Source organism: Hypanus sabinus, chromosome 20 (genome assembly GCF_030144855.1).
Source record: "Hypanus sabinus isolate sHypSab1 chromosome 20, sHypSab1.hap1, whole genome shotgun sequence".
Classification (NCBI taxonomy): Eukaryota; Metazoa; Chordata; class Chondrichthyes; order Myliobatiformes; family Dasyatidae; genus Hypanus; species Hypanus sabinus.
The window spans coordinates 4586625-4599055 of record NC_082725.1 but is presented as its reverse complement, the minus strand read 5'-3'; the positions used below and the strand labels follow the sequence as shown (position 1 = coordinate 4599055).

Sequence of the window (12431 nt, the reverse complement as noted above, 5' to 3'; positions counted from 1 at the left end):
CCCGCTACTGACCACACACACACCGACCCGCACATTCCACCCAACACCATGCCAACAGCCACACTACTGACACCACTTGCAGCCTCTCCACCCTCAAGATCCCTCCCCCACCGCTGTTCGCCAACCTGACCCCGACCGTAAACCTGTGGCGACTAAAAGCAGGAGGTACAGTGCGGGGGACAGGGCCTTCATTCAGTCAGAGGTGCAGCGGCTGCTCAGGGAGGGGATTATTGAGCCAAGCACAAGCCCTTGGAGGGCCCAGGTGGTCGTTGTTCGGACTGGGCAGAAAAATAGGATGGTTGTGGACTATAGCCAGACCATCAATAGGTTCACACAGCTTGACGCGTACCCCCTACCCCGCATCGCGGATATGGTCAACCAGATAGCTCAGTACAAGGTGTACTCGACCATAGACCTGAAATCCGCTTACCAACAGCTCCCCATCCACCCGGAGGACCACCCTACACCGCCTTTGAGGCAGGCGGCAGGCTCTATCACCTCCTGCGCATCCCCTTCGGTGTCACGAATGGTGTCTCTGTCTTCCAGAGGGAAATGGACCGGATGGTGGACCAGTGCCAACTGAAGGCCACATTTCCCTATCTGGATAACATCACCATCTGTGGTCACGACTGGCCGGATCACAACGCCAACCTCCAACGATTTTTCCAAGTTTGCAGAAGCTCTGAACCTTCCCTATAACAGGGACAAGTGTGTGTTCGGAACCACCCGACTTGCTATCCTTGGGTATGTCGTGGAGAACGGGGTCATTGGCCCTGACCCCGACCGTATGCGCCCCCTGTTGGAACTCCCTCTTCCCACCACCCTCAGAGCCCTCAAACGGTGCCTGGGCTTCTTTTCCTATTACGCCCAATGGTTCCCTCACTACGCAGACAAGGCCCGCCCCCTGGTCAAGTCCACCACATTTCCCCTCTCTGCCGAGGCCCGCGCGGCCTTCAGCCGCATTAAAGGGGACATTGCCAAAGCAACGATGCATGCGGTGGACGAGACCATTCCCTTCCAAGTAGAGAGTGACGCCTCCGACTTCGCGCGGGCTGCTACCCTCAAACAGGCAGGAAGGCCAGTAGCATTCTTCTCTCGTACCCTTCAGGGCCCTGAAATTCGGCACTCCGCGGTGGAGAAAGAAGCCCAGGCCATAGTGGAAGCTATTAGGCACTGGAGGCACTATCTCGCCGGCAAAAGGTTCACCTTGCTGACCGACCAGCGCTCAGTCGCGTTCATGTTCAGCAACCAACAGTGGGGCTAAATCAAAAATGATAAAATTTCGAGGTGGAGAATCGAACTCTCCACCTACAGCTATGACAATGAGCCCCCTGATGCCCTATCCCGGGGAGCGTGTGCCAGCATGCAGTTCGACCAGCTACACGCCCTCCATGCAAATCTTTGCCACCCGGAGGTCACCCGACTTTACCATTTCATGAAAGCCCGGAACCTGCCGTACTCCCTGGAGGACATCAGGACGATGACCAGGGACTGCCAAATCTGCGCTGAGTGCAAACCGCACTTCTACCATCCTGACAAGGTGCAACTTATCAAGGCCACCCGCCCCTTTGAGCGACTGAGTGTGAACTTTAAGGGCCCCTTCCCTCCACCGACCGCAATGTCTACTTTCTCAACATAATCGACGAGTACTCGCGGTTCCACTTTGCCATCCCCTGCCCCGATACCACTGTCACGTCCGTCATAAAAGCCCTGCGCCAGCTCTTCACTCTGTTTGGATATCCCTGCTATATCCACAGTGATAGAGGGTCCCCTTTATGAGTGACGAGCTGCGCCAGTACCTGCTGGCTAGGGGTATTGCTACTAGTAGGACCACGAGCTATAATCCCTGGGGAAATAGACAGGTGGAGAAGGAGAATGCCACAGTGTGGAAGGCCATACTTTTAGCCCTTAAGTCAAAGGGGTTGCCGGTCTCTCGCTGGCAGGAGGTCCTCCCCGAGGCACTCCACTCCATTCGCTCCCGGTTATGCACGTCCACCAATGCCACCCCTCATGAGCGACTCTTTTCTTTTCCCAGGAAGTCTGCCACTGGGACCACCCTACCGGCTTGGCTGACGTCCCCAGGGCCAGTGCTGTTCCGGAAACATGCGAGGAGCAATAAATACTCCCCAATGGTTGAGAGGGTTCGCATGAGGTAGTATGCCTATGTGGTTTTAACTGATGGGCGGGAGGACATGGTCTCTGTCCGCGACCTGGGGCCCGCAGGAGCCCCAGACCACTACCCTGAACACTCCACGGTGACTATGAACCCCGTACCCACCAATGTATATACCCACGAGACACCGCGCATGCCAAGTCCTACACAGACTCCTCACGACACTCCCATACCGGGTGCCATGCACACGCATGAGGGGTTACTGATGCCTAACGGGCTGGCACCTCAAGTCAGGCCGGAGCCAGCACAACCACCGTCACCGGTGCAATCACCACCGGCACTGGTGCAATCAGCACCGGTGCTACGTAGATCGCAGCGACAGACTCGACCGCCTGATAGACTTAACCTGTAAATATACTTGTAAGAAACTTCACCCCATGGGGACTGTCTTTTAAAACAAAGAAGGGGTGAATGTGGTAAACTATGTATACCTGTCTGGACACACACCCCCGCTGACTGCTCCTGTGGCTCCTCCCACAGACCCCTGTATAAAGGTGATTGGAGGCACTGCTCTCCCCTCAGTCTCCGAGATGCTGTGCTCCGTTTTGCTGCTAATAAAAGCCTATCGTTCGCCTCCTGTCCCCGAGAGTTATTGATGGTGCATCAGAAAGCAAGCACTACAGCACATAAATATAAAAGTACTGAGGCAGTCCAATATGGGTGCAATACTGCTTAGCGCTGAGGTTCAGCAGGGTCACAGCCTCAGGGAAGAAGCTCTTCCTGTGCCTGCTGGTGTGGGAGCGGAGGCTCCTGTAGCGCCTACCGGATGGGAGGAGAGTAAAAACTCCATGGTTAGGGTGAGATGCATCCCTGATGATGCTTTTCGCCCTACCCAGGCAGCATTTATGGTAGATGTTCTCAATAGTGGGCAATTGGGTGCCGATAATCCGCTGGGCAGTTTTCACCACCCGCTGGAGTGCTTTGCAGTCCGATACGGGACAATTGCATTACCACACTGAGATACAGTTGGTGAGTATGCTCTCAATGGTTCAGCGGTAAAAGTCCGTCAGTACCCTGGGACAGAGGTGAGCTTTCTTGATGCTCCGCAGGAAATAAAGGCACTGTTGTGCCTTTTTGATCAGGATGGAGGAGCTCAGGGACCAGGTGAGATCCTTGGAAATGTGGACACCAAGGAATTTGAAGCTTCATACATGCACCACTACAGCTCCATTGATGTACAAAGTTTGTAGATGGGGACGTAAGTGTGGCTCCTAGCATGCCTGAAGTCATATTAGTGCCTTTATTGATTTTGAAACCCTCTATCTGATCTCCCCTCAGCCTCCAACACTCTAAGTTGAACACTCCAAGTTTGTCCAATCTCTCCTTATAACTCATGCCCCCTAATGCAGGCAGCATCTGTGTGAACCTCTTCTCCCCTTCCTGTAATGAGGTGACCAGAAAACCATTATGCCACCAAACATTTTCACAGATCTCTCAACATAAGCTTAGAAATAGTAAACAGACAAAGTGGAATTTATTACTAAAATACTTCTATGTTACCATAGCCTGAGATCCATTTTCTTGCAGGCATTTACAGAAAAATAAAAAAAATAGAATTTATGAAAAAACTATACATAAACAAATCCTGACAAATAACCAATGTGCAAAGGAATACAAATTGTGTGAATAAGTTATACTGAGAACATGAGTGCAGGGTCCTTGAAAGTGAGTTCACAAGTTGTGGCATCAGTTCAGAGTTGTGTAAGTGAAGGTTAGCACACCAGCTCAGGAGCCTGATGGTTGAAGGGTAATAACTGTTCCTGAACCTAGAGCTATGGGACTTAAGGCTCCTGTACCTCCTGCCCGATGATGGGAGTGAGAGGAGAGCATGGTCTGGATGGTTGAGGTCCTTGATGACGATGCTGCTTTCTTGCAACAGCGCTCAGTGTTGGGGAGTATTTTACCTACAATGAATTGGCCTCCATTTTGTTCAGACTTATGTTCCTGTTTCCATACCAGGCTGTGTTCCAATCAGTTAGATACTTTCCTCTCTGCATCTATAGAAGTCTGACAATACTTTCAAAGTTGATTGAAAAGGAATAAGACACAATAAAGTTACATTTGACACAAAACTTTCCAAATCGTTGGTGTATTAAAAGATTTAAGTGGCGAGACAAGAGTTTCTGATACACCTCAGATTTTCAAAAGAAAAGGAAGCCCACAGCTGCATTTTATAAAAAATGTTTTTGTATCAAAAAGGCAAACTGGAAATTAAGACCAAAAGACATAAAACTAGAATTAGATTATTTGGTCCATCAAGTAATTTGATCATGGCTGATATATTTCCCTTCTCGACCCCATTCTTCTGTCTTCTCCCCATTAACCTTGACACCCTTGCTATCAAGAACCTATCAACCTCTGTTTTGAATAATACTCAATGACTTGGTCTCCACAGCTGTTTATGGTAATGAATGCCACAGACTCACTATCCTATTGCTAAAGAAATTCCTCCTCATCTCTGTTCTAAAGGGTCATCCTTCTATTCTGAGGATGTGCCCTCAGCTCCTAGACAAGTCAAACTTCATCCCACCCTCAACAGAGCAGGAGGTTCAGGAGCCCTGGGTCCCACACCACCAGTTTCAGGAACACTTATTACCCTTCACCTCCGAGCTACAACTCCGAACTGATTCCGTGACCTACAGACTCATTTTCAAGGACTCTTTACAACTCTTGTTTTCTGTATTTTTTTATTTGCGCAGTTTGTATTTTGTACACAGTTTCAGTCATTGTTTATGTACAGTGCTGTGCAAATTCTGTTTATTCCTGTGATTGCCTGCAAGAAACCCAGTCTCAGTGTGGCATACGCAACGTATATGTACTTAGATAATAAATTTACTTTGAACAATATTTCTACCACGTATCGAAACCTATTGTCATGATCCGGTGCATGAAATCTGTATTCCGGTTCACAGTCCGGTCCGTGTACTCCGGACTCCAGGTCTGCTGGCTGTCCCTTGCCTCAGCTGGGCTTAATCACAGGCACCTGATGCTCGTCTTGGGGCTGGGAATATAAGCGGCCCTGGGCTGGGCTGGTTTGTCTTGTCACTACCCTGTTGGTGGAAGGTTTGAGCAGCCCTTTGTCATCTCTAGGCCTGCTTGGAGGACCACAGCTTCATGGACCCTTGTTTTCTCTAGTCGGAGCAGTCATTGGGGTATGGATTTGGTTGTTTCTGGGGCCAGCTGAGTGGCTATCTGCCACTCTGAGCTAGATATGGATTCAGCTGTTTCTGTAGCCGGCCAAGGTTGCTGGCCACCCTGGATTGAGCTCCCTCCCTGTCCTTGTGTCTATGGGGTAAGTCAGGCTGTCCTTGCTGTTACTCTGCAGTTGGGTCTGTCCCTTCCTGTCCTTGCCTCTGTTGGGTAAGTTAGGCTGTCTTTGCTGTTACGCTGAGGCAGGTCTGTTCCCTTCCCTCTCTCTATCTGAATCCCTGACAGTTTACTTGATGGTTTACCTTGGCAGTCATATTGGTCCTGCATCCTAGAAAGGGGCCTGGCCCTGTGTTCCAAGAAGGAGTGCCTTATCCTGCCCTGTAGCCATGTCATGTCCTCGCCTGGTTCTGGGGTCTGAGCCCAAGTCAAGACCCAGGTTCTGGGTCCTTGCCCAGTCTCTGGCTCGGAGTCCAAGCCCAGGCTCCTAGTTCCCAGTTCCTTGTCCTGGTCCCGCTTTCCTAGTCTAAGTCTGTTTCTTTTCCTGTCCCAGCTCCTAGTCTGTGTCCAGTCCTGTCCCTAACTCTAGTCCAGTCCAGTTCCCAGTACTTCAGTGTCTGTGTCTTGCGCTTGGGTCTGTTCCCAATGCCCCCTGTATGATACCTATTGAATATTGAAGGGCCCACAGTAGATACAATGGATGTAAAGGGATACTTTCTATGGTGGGGGAGTCTAGGACCAGAGGGCACAGCCTCAGAATAGAACGGACATGAAGAGTGATTTCTTTTGCCAGAGTGTGGTGAATCTGTGGAATTCATTGCCACAGATGCTGTGGGGGCCATGTCATTATGTATATTAAAAGTGTGGAGGGTGATAGTTTCTTGATTAGTCTGGGTGTTGAAGGTAGGAGAATGGGTTTGAGAGGGATCGTAAATTGGCAATTATGGATTGGTGGAACAGATCTGATGGGCTGAATGGCCTAATTCTGCTCCTATGTTATGTGGTCTTGTATCGAAGAGCAGAGTAATCCACTCCCTTACTAAGTACATGCAAGTTGTTTTGTAAGACATATCTCTGTGATTGTGAATCCTGTCAGCAAGCAGACTATACCTAACCCGGCATGCAAGGAACCCTTTTATCTACCGGTGACTACCAATGTCATCTTCACGTTGCTTAATTCAAGCCTTCTCCTGAACTGAATTGTCCTAATAAAGCATGCTGTGGGATTGCATGGAAAAAAAATCACCGCTTCAATCCAAGCCCTGACTGTTTCAGTCAAACAAGAATATCCAGCCAGCTGGAACTGGAGCAGCAGTATTTGATTTGAGCAAATTTCTGCCCGTGTACCCTGCAGAGAATTCTGAATGGTTGCATCACCGTCTGGTATGGAGGAGTAACTGCACAGGATCGGAAAAAGCTGCAGAAAGCTGTGAACTCGGCCAGATCCATCATGGGCACTGGCCTCCCCAGCATCCAGGGCACTTCCAAAAGTAATGCCTCAAGAAGACAACATCCATAAATGAAGGACCCAATCACCCAGGACATGCTCTCTGCCATTTGTCTGTGGTCCAGGTAACGCTGTGCAAACCAGTGGACTAGTTTCTGTTACAGACATTTGAAAGTGGTTAGTGTAACTCTTTATAATTTCAGCAATTCAGGTTCATTACCCTCCACTGTCTGTAAGAAGTTTGTACAATGCCTCTGATTGCATGGATATCCTGCAGGTGCTGTGGGTTCCTCCCACAGTCCAAAGATGTGTGTTAGTTGGTTAAATGGTGTAATTGTGCATCACACATTTGTTTGGTCAGAATGTCTGTTAGCATATTGTATCTTAAATAAAATGACAGGGTCAGAGCTTGCCTGTAGAATTTAATTCCTGCTGATATTTGAAGACAGAAATATAAGATTTTACAAGATTTTCTAAATGAAACAATACATTATCATTAATGGTACAAATTCTCTTACTCTGACGGGTCCCTCAACTGAAGCAAATGGAAGAAATAAAAATGACTTGAAATTGTAAAAGTTTATTTAGCTTTGAGAAATCTAATGTTTATCATAGCAGTCAGTCAAGGTAAAAATGGGCAATCATTTATTGATCTTGGATTGCAGCCAGCTTGTCAGTCAGTGGTGTTTTGGTTGTTTGTTGTATCAGTAGAACAGCACAATAGGCTGTTAAAAGCCGATGTGCAGAGCAGACCTGAATAACACTATATAATTGATGGCTCTGAGATCTTTACTCCAAGAATTCAAAAGAAATCTGCAGTCTGCTTGTCTCCACATGGTTTTGTGTTAGTCAATGGGAAACATCAAGGCCTTTTCCATTCTCAAAGAACACTCTGCTGTTTGGAATTGTTTTCTGTACTTCCTGTGTCTATGGAGTGACATAACTCGATATGTAAGCTGAAATCAAGTTAATGGGTGAAGTTCAAAGTAAATTTATTATCAAAGTGTGTATGTATATCTATAATATAACCATTTGCACCCTTGGGATTAATTTTATTGCAGGCATATTCAATAAATACAATTGCCATAATGGAATTAATGAAAGACTGCACAAGAGGGTGGACAACCAAAGTACAAAAGATGACAAACTGTACAGATAAAAATGTAAAAAGTAATAAATGAATAAGCGAGCCAATTTGCTGGAGGAACTCGGCAGGCCAGGCAGCATCCACATAAAGAGCACTGTTGAGTCTTGGCCCAAAATGTCAACTACACTTTTTTTTCCATCGATGCTTTCTGACCTGCTGAGTCCCTCTAGCATCCTGTGTGTTGCTTGGAGTTCCAGCATCTGCAGATTTTCACTTACTTGAAATAGATAAGCATGTTTTGAGGAAGTTGAAAGGCTACAGAAGGACAAATTAGGAGAATGGGCAGATGGAATGCAGTGTTGGGAAGTGTATGGTCTTGCAACTGGGTCGAAGTACAAATGTAAACTATTTTCTAAATGGAGAGTAAATACAAAAACCTGAGGTGCAAGAGACTTGGGAGTCCTTGTGCAGGATTCCCTAAAGGTTAATCTGCAGGTTGAGTCTGTGGTGAGGAAGGCAAATGCTGTGTTAGTATTCATTTCAAGTGGACTAGAGTATAAAAGCAAGGATGTAATGTTGAGACTTATAAAGTGCTAGTGAGGCCTCGTGTAGTATTGTGAGCAGTTTTGGGTCCCTGGTCTTCGAAAGGACGTGCTGATCTTGGAGAGGGATCAAAGGAGGTTCACGAAAATGATTCCAGGTTTGAACAGCTTGTCATATGAAGAATGTTTGATGGCTTTGGGCCTGTATTCACTGGAATTCAGAAAAATGAGGGGTGACCCAATAAAGGCTTCCACAGCTCTCTACAGCAATGAATTCCACAGTCACTACCCTCTGGCTAAAGAAATACCTCCTTATCTCTGTTCTAAAGGGATTTCCTGCTTTTCCAAGGTTGTGCATCTGGTCCCAGCCCCTCATTAGACTGGAGATGGAGAGGATGTCTCTTGTATCTAGGCCTTTCAATATTTGATTGGGTTTCAATGAGATACCCCCACCTCCCCATCATTCTTCTAAACTCCAACGAGTACAGGCCCAGAGCCATCAAACACTTCTCACAAGTTCACCCTTTGCACAAGCATTTTTTGTCAGTCTTTGTCTACTTCTCATTGATTTCATCGTATTTCTTTGCTCTACTGTGAATGCCCACAAGGAAAATGAATCTCGGTAGTATATGGTATTGTCATATGACATGGGCGGTCATGATCTTCACCATGATTGTTCTTGGTAAATTTTTCTACAGAAGTGGCTTCCCATTGCCGCCTTCTGGACAGTGATTTTACAAGATGGGTGACCCCAGACAGTATCAATACTCATCAGAGATTGTCTGCCTGGCATCAGTGGGCACATACCCAGCACTTGTGATGTGCACCAGATGCTCAAACGACCATCCACCACCTCCTCCCGTGGCTTCACGTGACCCTAATCAGGGGGAGGGGGGCCTAAGCAGGTGCTGGGGTGAGGGGCAGGCTAACAGAGGGAAGGAGCACCCTACACCTCCTTCGGTAGAGACATGTCTCCACCCCACCTCTCAGGTGCACTTTGATAATACATTTAGTTTGAACTCTGAGGGTCTGGGGAAGGCAGTGTCACTGTCCTTTCCCGGTGTCGCTGTCCTTAATTCTGCCTGATTATGATCTCTCTCCTAGCAACTGGGAGGAATGCAGATGACAACACAATGATCAGATCAGCATTAATTAGGTGGGGAGAGGCTATGGGAGGATTGTATTTCAGGCTAATCATTTACACAATCAAATGATGATGCAAAATAGCCTGAGACTCCAGTGAGGCTTTCATTGAAGATATTGCAATAACTGCTGGCTTCAAGTGGTATACCAGGCCTCAAGTGACCATCTCACTCTGCTCACAGCAATGATTCGCTTAGCGAGGAGAGGCGCTTCATTGCGGAATGCAACACTTTGTACATGTGCTCCCCCTGAATCCAGACCACTTTTCAGTCTCCCTACACGCCAGGGAGGGGAAGAATGGAAGTTGGTGACCAATGGTACAGAGCAAGGCCTCCCTCGTTTATCTCTTCCTCCCCTGCTCACTCCTGTGTGCCAGTTGGGAACATGGTGTGGCATGGTATGGTACAGTATGGTATGGTACAGATGACAGTACAGTACAGGCTCTTTGGCCCATGATGTTGTGCTGACCTTTTAACCTGAATCAGTCAGGTTTATTACCACGGACAATCTTTATCTTGTGAGATTAGTTGTTTTGCAGCAACAGTACAGAGTAATGAGTTTAAAATACCATAAATTGCAATAAAATGTTGTAACATAATGTATTTGATGCACTGCATTGTTTTGCTGCCACAAAGCAACAAATGTACAGTACAGTGCGAAACAAGAGCAAAACTAGCCAAGTAGTGTTTATAGGTTCCTGAACCATTCAGAAATCTGATGGCACTCTATGATCAATCTAACCCATCCCCCCTCACATAGACATCCAGTGTTCCAGCTCTGAAACGAGCTTGGGTGAGATGTGCAAGGTCAGAACCACAGTGTCGGTTACCAAAGCTGTTCAGACTGATTGGATTAATGAACATTTTGTATAATGACACCCAAGTAGTTCCTCTTAGCAGCTTGCCTCCCCTCCAGCTCCGACCCTCTGGGAATGGGATGTTTACCGAGCTGCACTGCGTCCCGACACAGTGGCCACCATCGACTGACTGCCTGCCTGGGGAAGTGAAGAACCTCCGGGGATGTTTTTTGTTGGGGGGGGGGGTAAATCTCTTCTGCACTCTCTAAAGCTTTTGTCTATCCTACCACGAGGCTCCCAGAACTGAATACAATACTCTGTGTGCTTGTTATCAAATTCAAGTTTATTGTCATCTAACTGTACATGTATACAACCAAACAAAATGAGTTTCCTGCAGAACGCAATGCACCCTAAAACTTTTATCACAGTGCATAAACCAAAATATTGTACTGATAATAAGTTAAACACAAAATGCACATAGTAAAGTGCAGTACAGGTACACGGCTCGCTGTCCTAGTGACTAGACCTTGGTGGTGGCAGGGTATTCATTAGTATCTCAGCCTGAGGGAGAAGCTCTCATCGGGACTGCTCGGCTTCCCAGAGAGACCTTTGTCAAGCTGAGCAGTTGATGTTGTGATTCTTCAAGGAATTTTCTGACCTTGTTTCCTGACAAGTTTTGCTCAAGCTTTTGATTGGAGACTGTGGTGCTTGCATGCAGAACTATTAGATGATGGGACTTGAAATTTAGTGTCCCAGTCACTCTGCTAAGGATGAGGTTAAAAAGGTGATAGAGATTAGCTTTGTCACCTGTCCACTTACACACCGTGAAATGCATCCTGTGCTTCAACAATCGACACTGTCGAAGAATGCTCTAGGGGCAGCCCACAAGTGTCGCTGTGCTTTCAGCACTAGTGTTGAGTTCTCACAACTTCCTGTCACCCAAACCCATATGCCTTTGGGAGGGAACCAGAGCGCCTGGAGGAAACACATGGTCATGAGGAGAATGTAGAATCTCCTTGCAGACAGCAGTGGGAATTAACCCCCAGTTGCTGATGCTGTCATGTTATGCTGCTGCTACATTATCATGATGAGCCATAACCCAGGTTATCATGGATGAAAGTCACGAAATGTATTGATTTGTCACTGTGGTACAATGTACAATGAAAGTCCGAGGAGTGAATGTACAAAGAAAGTACAATGAATAAATGCAATACAATGAATGTACGAGGAGCGAATGCTGCCAAAGAGGGAGCTGAGGTAATGTTCATGGATTCACCAGCAACACAACGGTCACAGCAAAGCAGTGGTCGAGGGGAAACCATTCTGTGATTGGGTCTCTGTGGGAATCTCAAAGCTCTGAATGAGGGGCCTTTGGCCTGAAGTGTTTGCTCTGTTTCCTCCCACACATGCAGCCTGATCTGCTGAGTGTTTCCAGAATGTTCTGCATTTGACAATGGGTTGGGTCTTGCTGAGTACAGACCAACTTCTGCCTTTCAGTCTCAGATGTGATGGCTAAGAGCTGTCGAGCATGAAGATCCACTTTGAACTTGGCATGTTAACACTAAAATTCATGTTCTCAGTATTTATTTACTATTTTAATATTTGCACAATTTGTCCTCTTTTACACTTTGGGTGTTTCAGTCTTTGTTCTATATAGTTTTTATTAACTCGATACTATTTTTTCCTGTACACGCCTGCAAGAAAACGAATCTCAAAGTACTGTGATGGTTGTCCATGTCCGATGACAGGAAGCATGAGTGGAAGAGTTTTTAAAGTGGAAAAGCCACTGCCCTGGGGCAGTTCCACTCTCTCAGCTTCGGAAGTCTGGGTCCAGGGGTACGTGCAGACATCACAAACTGGGGGCACCTTTGGTTGCAGCGGATGACTGCCTTGTTGTGCCCTTCACTCTCCATGGAGCTCTGCAGACTCGCCTTCCTGGCTGTTGGATCCCACTTGATGTGTCAGCAGCCACACCCGGTACACCACTTCAACAGGCGGGCTCAACCAGCTGAGGGTGACTGCTGGGCCTTGTACCACAGTGAGGTAGGGACATGCCTGTCCCAGCATGCAAAGTCTGCTCCAGTGCACTGCATGGA

At 47.2% G+C, this 12431-nt stretch overlaps 1 long non-coding RNA gene across 1 annotated transcript in view; it reads left to right on the top strand.

Moving 5' to 3' along the window:
- LOC132378239 (uncharacterized) overlaps positions 1-6983 on the top strand; it is a 32997-nt gene extending 26014 nt beyond the window's left edge. Inside the window, exons 2-3 of the long non-coding RNA XR_009506934.1 lie at positions 2036-2152; positions 6675-6983. This is a non-coding gene — a long non-coding RNA (uncharacterized LOC132378239). The remainder of the gene's footprint in view (positions 1-2035; positions 2153-6674) is intronic.
- The last annotated feature ends 5448 nt before the right edge of the window (positions 6984-12431 follow it).